Here is a 12,725-nt window from a genome sequence, read left to right as displayed (position 1 = left end):
CTAGTAGTAGTGAGAAAAACATCACGGGGTGGTGCGCATTGTATGGGTGTGTGTTACATTAGATGCACTAGTAGGAGTGACAAAAACATCACGGGGTGGTGCGCATTGTATGGGTGTGTGTTACATTACATTCACTAGTAGGAGTGAGAAAAACATCACGGTGTGGTGCGCATTGTATGGGTGTGTGTTACATTACATTCACTAGTAGGAGTGACAAAAACATCACGGGGTGGTGCGCATTGTATGGGTGTGTGTTACATTAGATTCACTAGTAGGAGTGAGAAAATCATCACGGGGTGGTGCGCATTGTATGGGTGTGTGTTACATTAGATTCACTAGTAGGAGTGAGAAAAACATCACGGGGTGGTGCGCATTGTATGGGTGTGTGTTACATTACATTCACTAGTAGGAGTGAGAAAAACACGGGGTAGTGCGCATTGTATGGGTGTGTGTTACATTACATTCTCTAGTAGGAGTGAGAAAAACATCACGGGGTGGTGCGCATTGTATGGGTGTGTGTTACATTAGATTCACTAGTAGGAGTGAGAAAAACATCACAGGGTGGTGTGCATTGTATGGGTGTGTGTTACATTAGTTTCACTAGTAGGAGTGAGAAAAACATCAAGGGGTGGTGCGCAATGTATGGGTGTGTGTTACATTAGATTCACTAGTAGGAGTGAGAAAAACATCACGGGGTGGTGCGCATTGTATGGGTGTGTGTTACATTAGATTCACTAGTAGCAGTGAGAAAAACATCACGGGGTGGTGCGCATTGTATGGGTGTGTGTTACATTAGATTCACTAGTAGCAGTGAGAAAAACATCACGGGGTGGTGCGCATTGTATGGGTGTGTGTTACATTAGATTCACTAGTAGCAGTGAGAAAAACATCACGGGGTGGTGCGCATTGTATGGGTGTGTGTTACATTAGATTCACTAGTAGCAGTGAGAAAAACATCACGGGGTGGTGCGCATTGTATGGGTGTGTGTTACATTACATTCACTAGTAGGAGTGACAAAAACATCACGGGGTGGTGCGCATTGTATGGGTGTGTGTTACATTACATTCACTAGTAGGAGTGAGAAAAACATCACGGGGTGGTGCGCATTGTATGGGTGTGTGTTACATTACATTCACTAGTAGCAGTGAGAAAAACATCACGGGGTGGTGCGCATTGTATGGGTGTGTGTTACATTACATTCACTAGTAGCAGTGAGAAAAACATCACGGGGTGGTGCGCATTGTATGGGTGTGTGTTACATTACATTCACTAGTAGCAGTGAGAAAAACATCACGGGGTGGTGCGCATTGTATGGGTGTGTGTTACATTACATTCACTAGTAGGAGTGAGAAAAACATCACGGGGTGGTGCGCATTGTATGGGTGTGTGTTACATTACATACACTAGTAGGAGTGAGAAAAACATCACGGGGTGGTGCGCATTGTATGGGTGTGTGTTACATTACATTCACTAGTAGGAGTGAGAAAAACATCACGGGTGGTGCGCATTGTATGTGTGTGTGTTACATTACATTCACTAGTAGGAGTGAGAAAACATCACGGGGTGGTGCGCATTGTATTGGTGTGTGTTACATTACATTCTCTAGTAGGAGTGAGAAAAACATCACGGGGTGGTGCGCATTGTATGGGTGTGTGTTACATTACATTCATTAGTAGGAGTGAGAAAAACATCACGGGGTGGTGCGCATTGTATGGGTGTGTGTTACATTAGATTCACTAGTAGGAGTGAGAAAAACATCACGGGGTGGTGCGCATTGTATGGGTGTGTGTTACATTACATTCACTAGTAGCAGTGAGAAAAACATCACGGGGTGGTGCGCATTGTATGGGTGTGTGTTACATTACATTCACTAGTAGGAGTGAGAAAAACATCACGGGGTGGTGCGCATTGTATGGGTGTGTGTTACATTACATTCACTAGTAGCAGTGAGAAAAACATCACGGGGTGGTGCGCATTGTATGGGTGTGTGTCACATTAGATTCACTAGTAGGAGTGAGAAAAACATCACGGTGTGGTGCGCATTGTATGGGTGTGTGTCACATTAGATTCACTAGTAGGAGTGAGAAAAACATCACGGGGTGGTGCGCATTGTATGGGTGTGTGTCACATTAGATTCACTAGTAGGAGTGAGAAAAACATCACGGGGTGGTGCGCATTGTATGGGTGTGTGTCACATTAGATTCACTAGTAGGAGTGAGAAAAACATCACGGGGTGGTGCGCATTGTATGGGTGTGTGTTACATTAGATTCACTAGTAGGAGTGAGAAAAACATCACGGGGTGGTGCGCATTGTATGGGTGTGTGTTACATTAGATTCACGAGTAGGAGTGAGAAAAACATCACGGGGTGGTGCGCATTGTATGGGTGTGTGTTACATTACATTCACGAGTAGGAGTGAGAAAAACATCACGGGGTGGTGCGCATTGTATGGGTGTGTGTTACATTACATTCACTAGTAGGAGTGAGAAAAACATCACGGGGTGGTGCGCATTGTATGGGTGTGTGTCACATTAGATTCACTAGTAGCAGTGAGAAAAACATCACCGGGTGGTGCGCATTCTATGGGTGTGTGTCACATTAGATTCACTAGTAGCAGTGAGAAAAACATCACGGGGTGGTGCGCATTGTATGGGTGTGTATTACATTACATTCACTAGTAGCAGTGAGAAAAACATCACGGGGTGGTGCGCATTGTATGGGTGTGTGTTACATTACATTCACTAGTAGGAGTGAGAAAAACATCACGGGGTGGTGCGCATTGTATGGGTGTGTGTTACATTGCATTCACTAGTAGGAGTGAGAAAAACATCACGGGGTATTGCGCATTGTATGGGTTTGTGTTACATTACATTCACTAGTAGGAGTGAGAAAAACATCATGTGGTGGTGCGCATTGTATGGGTGTGTGTTACATTAGATTCACTAGTAGGATTGAGATAAACATCAAGGGGTGGTGCGCATTGTATGGGTGTGTGTTACATTACATTCACTAGTAGCAGTGAGAAAAACATCACGGGGTGGTGCGCATTGTATGGGTGTGTGTTACATTACATTCACTAGTATCAGTGAGAAAAACATCACGGGGTGGTTCGCATTGTATGGGTGTGTGTTACATTAGATTCACTAGTAGCAGTGAGAAAAACATCACGGGGTGGTGCGCATTGTATGGGTGTGTGTTACATTAGATTCACTAGTAGTAGTGAGAAAAACATCACGGGGTGGTGCGCATTGTATGGGTGTGTGTTACATTACATTCACTAGTAGTAGTGAGAAAAACATCACGGGGTGGTGCGCATTGTATGGGTGTGTGTTACATTGCATTCACTAGTAGGAGTGAGAAAAACATCACGGGGTGTTGCGCATTGTATGGGTTTGTGTTACATTACATTCACTAGTAGGAGTGAGAAAAACATCATGTGGTGGTGCGCATTGTATGGGTGTGTGTTACATTAGATTCACTAGTAGGATTGAGATAAACATCAAGGGGTGGTGCGCATTGTATGGGTGTGTGTTACATTACATTCACTAGTAGCAGTGAGAAAAACATCACGGGGTGGTGCGCATTGTATGGGTGTGTGTTACATTACATTCACTAGTATCAGTGAGAAAAACATCACGGGGTGGTTCGCATTGTATGGGTGTGTGTTACATTAGATTCACTAGTAGCAGTGAGAAAAACATCACGGGGTGGTGCGCATTGTATGGGTGTGTGTTACATTAGATTCACTAGTAGCAGTGAGAAAAACATCACGGGGTGGTGCGCATTGTATGGGTGTGTGTTACATTAGATTCACTAGTAGCAGTGAGAAAAACATCACGGGGTGGTGCGCATTGTATGGGTGTGTGTTACATTAGATTCACTAGTAGTAGTGAGAAAAACATCACGGGGTGGTGCGCATTGTATGGGTGTGTGTTACATTACATTCACTAGTAGTAGTGAGAAAAACATCACGGGGTGGTGCGCATTGTATGGGTGTGTGTTACATTACATTCACTAGTAGGAGTGACAAAAACATCACGGGGTGGTGCGCATTGTATGGGTGTGTGTTACATTACATTCACTAGTAGGAGTGAGAAAAACATCACGGGGTGGTGCGCATTGTATGGGTGTGTGTTACATTACATTCACTAGTAGGAGTGACAAAAACATCACGGGGTGGTGCGCATTGTATGGGTGTGTGTTACATTAGATTCACTAGTAGGAGTGAGAAAATCATCACGGGGTGGTGCGCATTGTATGGGTGTGTGTTACATTAGATTCACTAGTAGGAGTGAGAAAAACATCACGGGGTGGTGCGCAATGTATGGGTGTGTGTTACATTACATTCACTAGTAGGAGTGAGAAAAACACGGGGTGGTGCGCATTGTATGGGTGTGTGTTACATTACATTCTCTAGTAGGAGTGAGAAAAACATCACGGGGTGGTGCGCATTGTATGGGTGTGTGTTACATTACATTCACTAGTAGCAGTGAGAAAAACATCACGGGGTGGTGCGCATTGTATGGGTGTGTGTTACATTACATTCACTAGTAGCAGTGAGAAAAACATCACGGGGTGGTGCGCATTGTATGGGTGTGTGTTACATTAGATTCACTAGTAGCAGTGAGAAAAACATCAAGGGGTGGTGCGCATTGTATGGGTGTGTGTTACATTATATTCACTAGTAGCAGTGAGAAAAACATCACGGGGTGGTGCGCATTGTATGGGTGTGTGTTACATTAGTTTCACTAGTAGGAGTGAGAAAAACATCAAGGGGTGGTGCGCATTGTATGGGTGTGTGTTACATTAGATGCACTAGTAGGAGTGAGAAAAACATGATGGGGGGGTGCGCCTTGTATGGGGGTGTGTGTCATTAGATGCACTAGTAGGAGTGAGAAAAACATCACGGGGTGGTGCGCATTGTATGGGTGTGTGTTACATTACATTCACTAGTAGCAGTGAGAAAAACATCACGGGGTGGTGCGCATTGTATGGGTGTGTGTTACATTACATTCACTAGTAGCAGTGAGAAAAACATCACGGGGTGGTGCGCATTGTATGGGTGTGTGTTACATTACATTCACTAGTAGCAGTGAGAAAAACATCACGGGGTGGTGCGCATTGTATGGGTGTGTGTTACATTAGATTCACTAGTAGCAGTGAGAAAAACATCACGGGGTGGTGCGCATTGTATGGGTGGGTGTTACATTAGATTCATTAGTAGCAGTGAGAAAAACATCACGGGGTGGTGCGCATTGTATGGGTGTGTGTTACATTAGATTCACTAGTAGCAGTGAGAAAAACATCACGGGGTGGTGCGCATTGTATGGGTGTGTGTTACATTACATTCACTAGTAGGAGTGAGAAAAACATCACGGGGTGGTGCGCATTGTATGGGTGTGTGTTACATTACATTCACTAGTAGGAGTGAGAAAAACATCACAGGGTGGTGCGCATTGTATGGGTTTGTGTTACATTACATTCACTAGTAGGAGTGAGAAAAACATCATGGGGTGGTGCGCATTGTATGGGTGTGTGTTACATTACATTCACTAGTAGGATTGAGATAAACATCACGGGGTGGTGCGCATTGTATGGGTGTGTGTTACATTAGTTTCACTAGTAGGAGTGAGAAAAACATCACGGGGTGGTGCGCCTTGTATGGGTGTGTGTTACATTACATTCACTAGTAGCAGTGAGAAAAACATCACGGGGTGGTGCGCATTGTATGGGTGTGTGTTACATTACATTCACTAGTAGCAGTGAGAAAAACATCAGGGGTGGTGCGCATTGTATGGGTGTGTGTTACATTACATTCACTAGTAGCAGTGAGAAAAACATCACGGGGTGGTGGGCATTGTATGGGTGTGTGTTACATTACATTCACTAGTATCAGTGAGAAAAACATCACGGGGTGGTGCGCATTGTATGGGTGTGTGTTACATTAGATTCACTAGTAGCAGTGAGAAAAACATCACGGGGTGGTGCGCATTGTATGGGTGTGTGTTACATTAGATTCACTAGTAGCAGTGAGAAAAACATCACGGGGTGGTGCGCATTGTATGGGTGTGTGTTACATTAGATTCACTAGTAGCAGTGAGAAAAACATCACGGGGTGGTGCGCATTGTATGGGTGTGTGTTACATTAGATTCACTAGTAGTAGTGAGAAAAACATCACGGGGTGGTGCGCATTGTATGGGTGTGTGTTACATTAGATGCACTAGTAGGAGTGACAAAAACATCACGGGGTGGTGCGCATTGTATGGGTGTGTGTTACATTACATTCACTAGTAGGAGTGAGAAAAACATCACGGTGTGGTGCGCATTGTATGGGTGTGTGTTACATTACATTCACTAGTAGGAGTGACAAAAACATCACGGGGTGGTGCGCATTGTATGGGTGTGTGTTACATTAGATTCACTAGTAGGAGTGAGAAAATCATCACGGGGTGGTGCGCATTGTATGGGTGTGTGTTACATTAGATTCACTAGTAGGAGTGAGAAAAACATCACGGGGTGGTGCGCATTGTATGGGTGTGTGTTACATTACATTCACTAGTAGGAGTGAGAAAAACACGGGGTAGTGCGCATTGTATGGGTGTGTGTTACATTACATTCTCTAGTAGGAGTGAGAAAAACATCACGGGGTGGTGCGCATTGTATGGGTGTGTGTTACATTAGATTCACTAGTAGGAGTGAGAAAAACATCACAGGGTGGTGTGCATTGTATGGGTGTGTGTTACATTAGTTTCACTAGTAGGAGTGAGAAAAACATCAAGGGGTGGTGCGCAATGTATGGGTGTGTGTTACATTAGATTCACTAGTAGGAGTGAGAAAAACATCACGGGGTGGTGCGCATTGTATGGGTGTGTGTTACATTAGATTCACTAGTAGCAGTGAGAAAAACATCACGGGGTGGTGCGCATTGTATGGGTGTGTGTTACATTAGATTCACTAGTAGCAGTGAGAAAAACATCACGGGGTGGTGCGCATTGTATGGGTGTGTGTTACATTAGATTCACTAGTAGCAGTGAGAAAAACATCACGGGGTGGTGCGCATTGTATGGGTGTGTGTTACATTAGATTCACTAGTAGCAGTGAGAAAAACATCACGGGGTGGTGCGCATTGTATGGGTGTGTGTTACATTACATTCACTAGTAGGAGTGACAAAAACATCACGGGGTGGTGCGCATTGTATGGGTGTGTGTTACATTACATTCACTAGTAGGAGTGAGAAAAACATCACGGGGTGGTGCGCATTGTATGGGTGTGTGTTACATTACATTCACTAGTAGCAGTGAGAAAAACATCACGGGGTGGTGCGCATTGTATGGGTGTGTGTTACATTACATTCACTAGTAGCAGTGAGAAAAACATCACGGGGTGGTGCGCATTGTATGGGTGTGTGTTACATTACATTCACTAGTAGCAGTGAGAAAAACATCACGGGGTGGTGCGCATTGTATGGGTGTGTGTTACATTACATTCACTAGTAGGAGTGAGAAAAACATCACGGGGTGGTGCGCATTGTATGGGTGTGTGTTACATTACATACACTAGTAGGAGTGAGAAAAACATCACGGGGTGGTGCGCATTGTATGGGTGTGTGTTACATTACATTCACTAGTAGGAGTGAGAAAAACATCACGGGTGGTGCGCATTGTATGTGTGTGTGTTACATTACATTCACTAGTAGGAGTGAGAAAACATCACGGGGTGGTGCGCATTGTATTGGTGTGTGTTACATTACATTCTCTAGTAGGAGTGAGAAAAACATCACGGGGTGGTGCGCATTGTATGGGTGTGTGTTACATTACATTCATTAGTAGGAGTGAGAAAAACATCACGGGGTGGTGCGCATTGTATGGGTGTGTGTTACATTAGATTCACTAGTAGGAGTGAGAAAAACATCACGGGGTGGTGCGCATTGTATGGGTGTGTGTTACATTACATTCACTAGTAGCAGTGAGAAAAACATCACGGGGTGGTGCGCATTGTATGGGTGTGTGTTACATTACATTCACTAGTAGGAGTGAGAAAAACATCACGGGGTGGTGCGCATTGTATGGGTGTGTGTTACATTACATTCACTAGTAGCAGTGAGAAAAACATCACGGGGTGGTGCGCATTGTATGGGTGTGTGTCACATTAGATTCACTAGTAGGAGTGAGAAAAACATCACGGTGTGGTGCGCATTGTATGGGTGTGTGTCACATTAGATTCACTAGTAGGAGTGAGAAAAACATCACGGGGTGGTGCGCATTGTATGGGTGTGTGTCACATTAGATTCACTAGTAGGAGTGAGAAAAACATCACGGGGTGGTGCGCATTGTATGGGTGTGTGTCACATTAGATTCACTAGTAGGAGTGAGAAAAACATCACGGGGTGGTGCGCATTGTATGGGTGTGTGTTACATTAGATTCACTAGTAGGAGTGAGAAAAACATCACGGGGTGGTGCGCATTGTATGGGTGTGTGTTACATTAGATTCACGAGTAGGAGTGAGAAAAACATCACGGGGTGGTGCGCATTGTATGGGTGTGTGTTACATTACATTCACGAGTAGGAGTGAGAAAAACATCACGGGGTGGTGCGCATTGTATGGGTGTGTGTTACATTACATTCACTAGTAGGAGTGAGAAAAACATCACGGGGTGGTGCGCATTGTATGGGTGTGTGTCACATTAGATTCACTAGTAGCAGTGAGAAAAACATCACCGGGTGGTGCGCATTCTATGGGTGTGTGTCACATTAGATTCACTAGTAGCAGTGAGAAAAACATCACGGGGTGGTGCGCATTGTATGGGTGTGTATTACATTACATTCACTAGTAGCAGTGAGAAAAACATCACGGGGTGGTGCGCATTGTATGGGTGTGTGTTACATTACATTCACTAGTAGGAGTGAGAAAAACATCACGGGGTGGTGCGCATTGTATGGGTGTGTGTTACATTGCATTCACTAGTAGGAGTGAGAAAAACATCACGGGGTATTGCGCATTGTATGGGTTTGTGTTACATTACATTCACTAGTAGGAGTGAGAAAAACATCATGTGGTGGTGCGCATTGTATGGGTGTGTGTTACATTAGATTCACTAGTAGGATTGAGATAAACATCAAGGGGTGGTGCGCATTGTATGGGTGTGTGTTACATTACATTCACTAGTAGCAGTGAGAAAAACATCACGGGGTGGTGCGCATTGTATGGGTGTGTGTTACATTACATTCACTAGTATCAGTGAGAAAAACATCACGGGGTGGTTCGCATTGTATGGGTGTGTGTTACATTAGATTCACTAGTAGCAGTGAGAAAAACATCACGGGGTGGTGCGCATTGTATGGGTGTGTGTTACATTAGATTCACTAGTAGTAGTGAGAAAAACATCACGGGGTGGTGCGCATTGTATGGGTGTGTGTTACATTACATTCACTAGTAGTAGTGAGAAAAACATCACGGGGTGGTGCGCATTGTATGGGTGTGTGTTACATTGCATTCACTAGTAGGAGTGAGAAAAACATCACGGGGAGTTGCGCATTGTATGGGTTTGTGTTACATTACATTCACTAGTAGGAGTGAGAAAAACATCATGTGGTGGTGCGCATTGTATGGGTGTGTGTTACATTAGATTCACTAGTAGGATTGAGATAAACATCAAGGGGTGGTGCGCATTGTATGGGTGTGTGTTACATTACATTCACTAGTAGCAGTGAGAAAAACATCACGGGGTGGTGCGCATTGTATGGGTGTGTGTTACATTAGATTCACTAGTAGCAGTGAGAAAAACATCACGGGGTGGTGCGCATTGTATGGGTGTGTGTTACATTAGATTCACTAGTAGCAGTGAGAAAAACATCACGGGGTGGTGCGCATTGTATGGGTGTGTGTTACATTAGATTCACTAGTAGCAGTGAGAAAAACATCACGGGGTGGTGCGCATTGTATGGGTGTGTGTTACATTAGATTCACTAGTAGCAGTGAGAAAAACATCACGGGGTGGTGCGCATTGTATGGGTGTGTGTTACATTATATTCACTAGTAGGAGTGACAAAAACATCACGGGGTGGTGCGCATTGTATTGGTGTGTGTTACATTACATTCACTAGTAGGAGTGAGAAAAACATCACGGGGTGGTGCGCATTGTATGGGTGTGTGTTACATTACATTCACTAGTAGCAGTGAGAAAAACATCACGGGGTGGTGCGCATTGTATGGGTGTGTGTTACATTACATTCACTAGTAGCAGTGAGAAAAACATCACGGGGTGGTGCGCATTGTATGGGTGTGTGTTACATTACATTCACTAGTAGCAGTGAGAAAAACATCACGGGGTGGTGCGCATTGTATGGGTGTGTGTTACATTACATTCACTAGTAGGAGTGAGAAAAACATCACGGGGTGGTGCGCATTGTATGGGTGTGTGTTACATTACATACACTAGTAGGAGTGAGAAAAACATCACGGGGTGGTGCGCATTGTATGGGTGTGTGTTACATTACATTCACTAGTAGGAGTGAGAAAAACATCACGGGGTGGTGCGCATTGTATGTGTGTGTGTTACATTACATTCACTAGTAGGAGTGACAAAAACATCACGGGGTGGTGCGCATTGTATGGGTGTGTGTTACATTACATTCTCTAGTAGGAGTGAGAAAAACATCACGGGGTGGTGCGCATTGTATGGGTGTGTGTTACATTACATTCATTAGTAGGAGTGAGAAAAACATCACGGGGTGGTGCGCATTGTATGGGTGTGTGTTACATTAGATTCACTAGTAGCAGTGAGAAAAACATCACGGGGTGGTGCGCATTGTATGGGTGTGTGTTACATTACATTCACTAGTAGCAGTGAGAAAAACATCACGGGGTGGTGCGCATTGTATGGGTGTGTGTTACATTACATTCACTAGTAGGAGTGAGAAAAACATCACGGGGTGGTGCGCATTGTATGGGTGTGTGTTACATTACATTCACTAGTAGCAGTGAGAAAAACATCACGGGGTGGTGCGCATTGTATGGGTGTGTGTAACATTACATTCACTAGTAGCAGTGAGAAAAACATCACGTGGTGGTGCGCATTGTATGGGTGTGTGTTACATTAGATTCACTAGTAGGAGTGAGAAAAACATCACGGGGTGGTGCGCATTTTATGGGTGTGTGTTACATTAGATTCACTAGTAGGAATGAGAAAAACATCATGGGGTGGTGCGCATTGTATGGGTGTGTGTTACATTACATTCACTAGTAGCAGTGTGAAAAACATCACGGGGTGGTGCGCATTGTATGGGTGTGTGTTACATTAGATTCACTAGTAGCAGTGAGAAAAACATCACGGGGTGGTGCGCATTGTATGGGTGTGTGTTACATTAGATTCACTAGTAGCAGTGAGAAAAACATCACGGGGTGGTGCGCATTGTATGGGTGTGTGTTACATTAGATTCACTAGTAGCAGTGAGAAAAAAATCACGGGGTGGTGCGCATTGTATGGGTGTGTGTTACATTAGATTCACTAGAAGCAGTGAGAAAAACATCACGGGGTGGTGCGCATTGTATGGGTGTGTGTCACATTAGATTCACTACTAGGAGTGAGAAACACATCACGGGGTGGTGCGCATTGTATGGGTGTGTGTCACATTAGATTCACTACTAGGAGTGAGAAAAACATCACGGGGTGGTGCGCATTGTATGGGTGTGTGTCACATTAGATTCACTAGTAGGAGTGAGAAAAACATCACGGGGTGGTGCGCATTGTATGGGTGTGTGTCACATTAGATTCACTAGTAGGAGTGAGAAAAACATCACGGGGTGATGCGCATTGTATGGGTGTGTGTCACATTAGATTCACTAGTAGGAGTGAGAAAAACATCACGGGGTGGTGCGCATTGTATGGGTGTGTGTCACATTAGATTCACTAGTAGGAGTGAAAAACATCACGGGGTGGTGCGCATTGTATGGGTGTGTGTCACATTAGATTCACTAGTAGGAGTGAGAAAAACATCACGGGGTGGTGCGCATTGTATGGGTGTGTGTGACATTACATTCACTAGTAGGAGTGAGAAAAACATCACGGGGTGGTGCGCATTGTATGGGTGTGTGTTACTTTACATTCACTAGTAGGAGTGAGAAAAACATCACGGGGTGGTGCGCATTGTATGGGTGTTTGTTACATTAGATTCACTAGTAGGAGTGAGAAAAACATCACGGGGTGGTGCGCATTGTATGGGTGTGTGTTACATTACATTCTCTAGTAGGAGTGAGAAAAACATCACGGGGTGGTGCGCATTGTATGGGTGTGTGTTACATTAGATTCACTAGTAGGACTGAGAAAAACATCACGGGGTGGTGCGCATTGTATGGGTTTGTGTCACATTAGTTTCACTAGTAGGAGTGAGAAAAACATCACGGGGTGGTGCGCATTGTATGGGTGTGTGTCACATTAGATTCACTAGTAGGAGTGAGAAAAACATCACGGTGTGGTGCGCATTGTATGGGTGTGTGTCACATTAGATTCACTAGTAGGAGTGAGAAAAACATCACGGGGTGGTGCGCATTGTATGGGTGTGTGTCACATTAGATTCACTAGTAGGAGTGAGAAAAACATCACGGGGTGGTGCGCATTGTATGGGTGTGTGTCACATTAGATTCACTAGTAGGAGTGAGAAAAACTTCACGGGGTGGTGCGCATTGTATGGGTGTGTGTCACATAAGATTCACTAGTAGGAGT

The sequence above is a fragment of the Cavia porcellus genome, unplaced genomic scaffold, assembly GCF_034190915.1.
Source record: "Cavia porcellus strain 051 isolate PalLab524CR breed Dunkin Hartley unplaced genomic scaffold, mCavPor4.1 scaffold_44, whole genome shotgun sequence".
In the NCBI taxonomy this organism is placed as follows: Eukaryota; Metazoa; Chordata; class Mammalia; order Rodentia; family Caviidae; genus Cavia; species Cavia porcellus.
Note: the sequence above shows the minus strand (reverse complement) of the source record.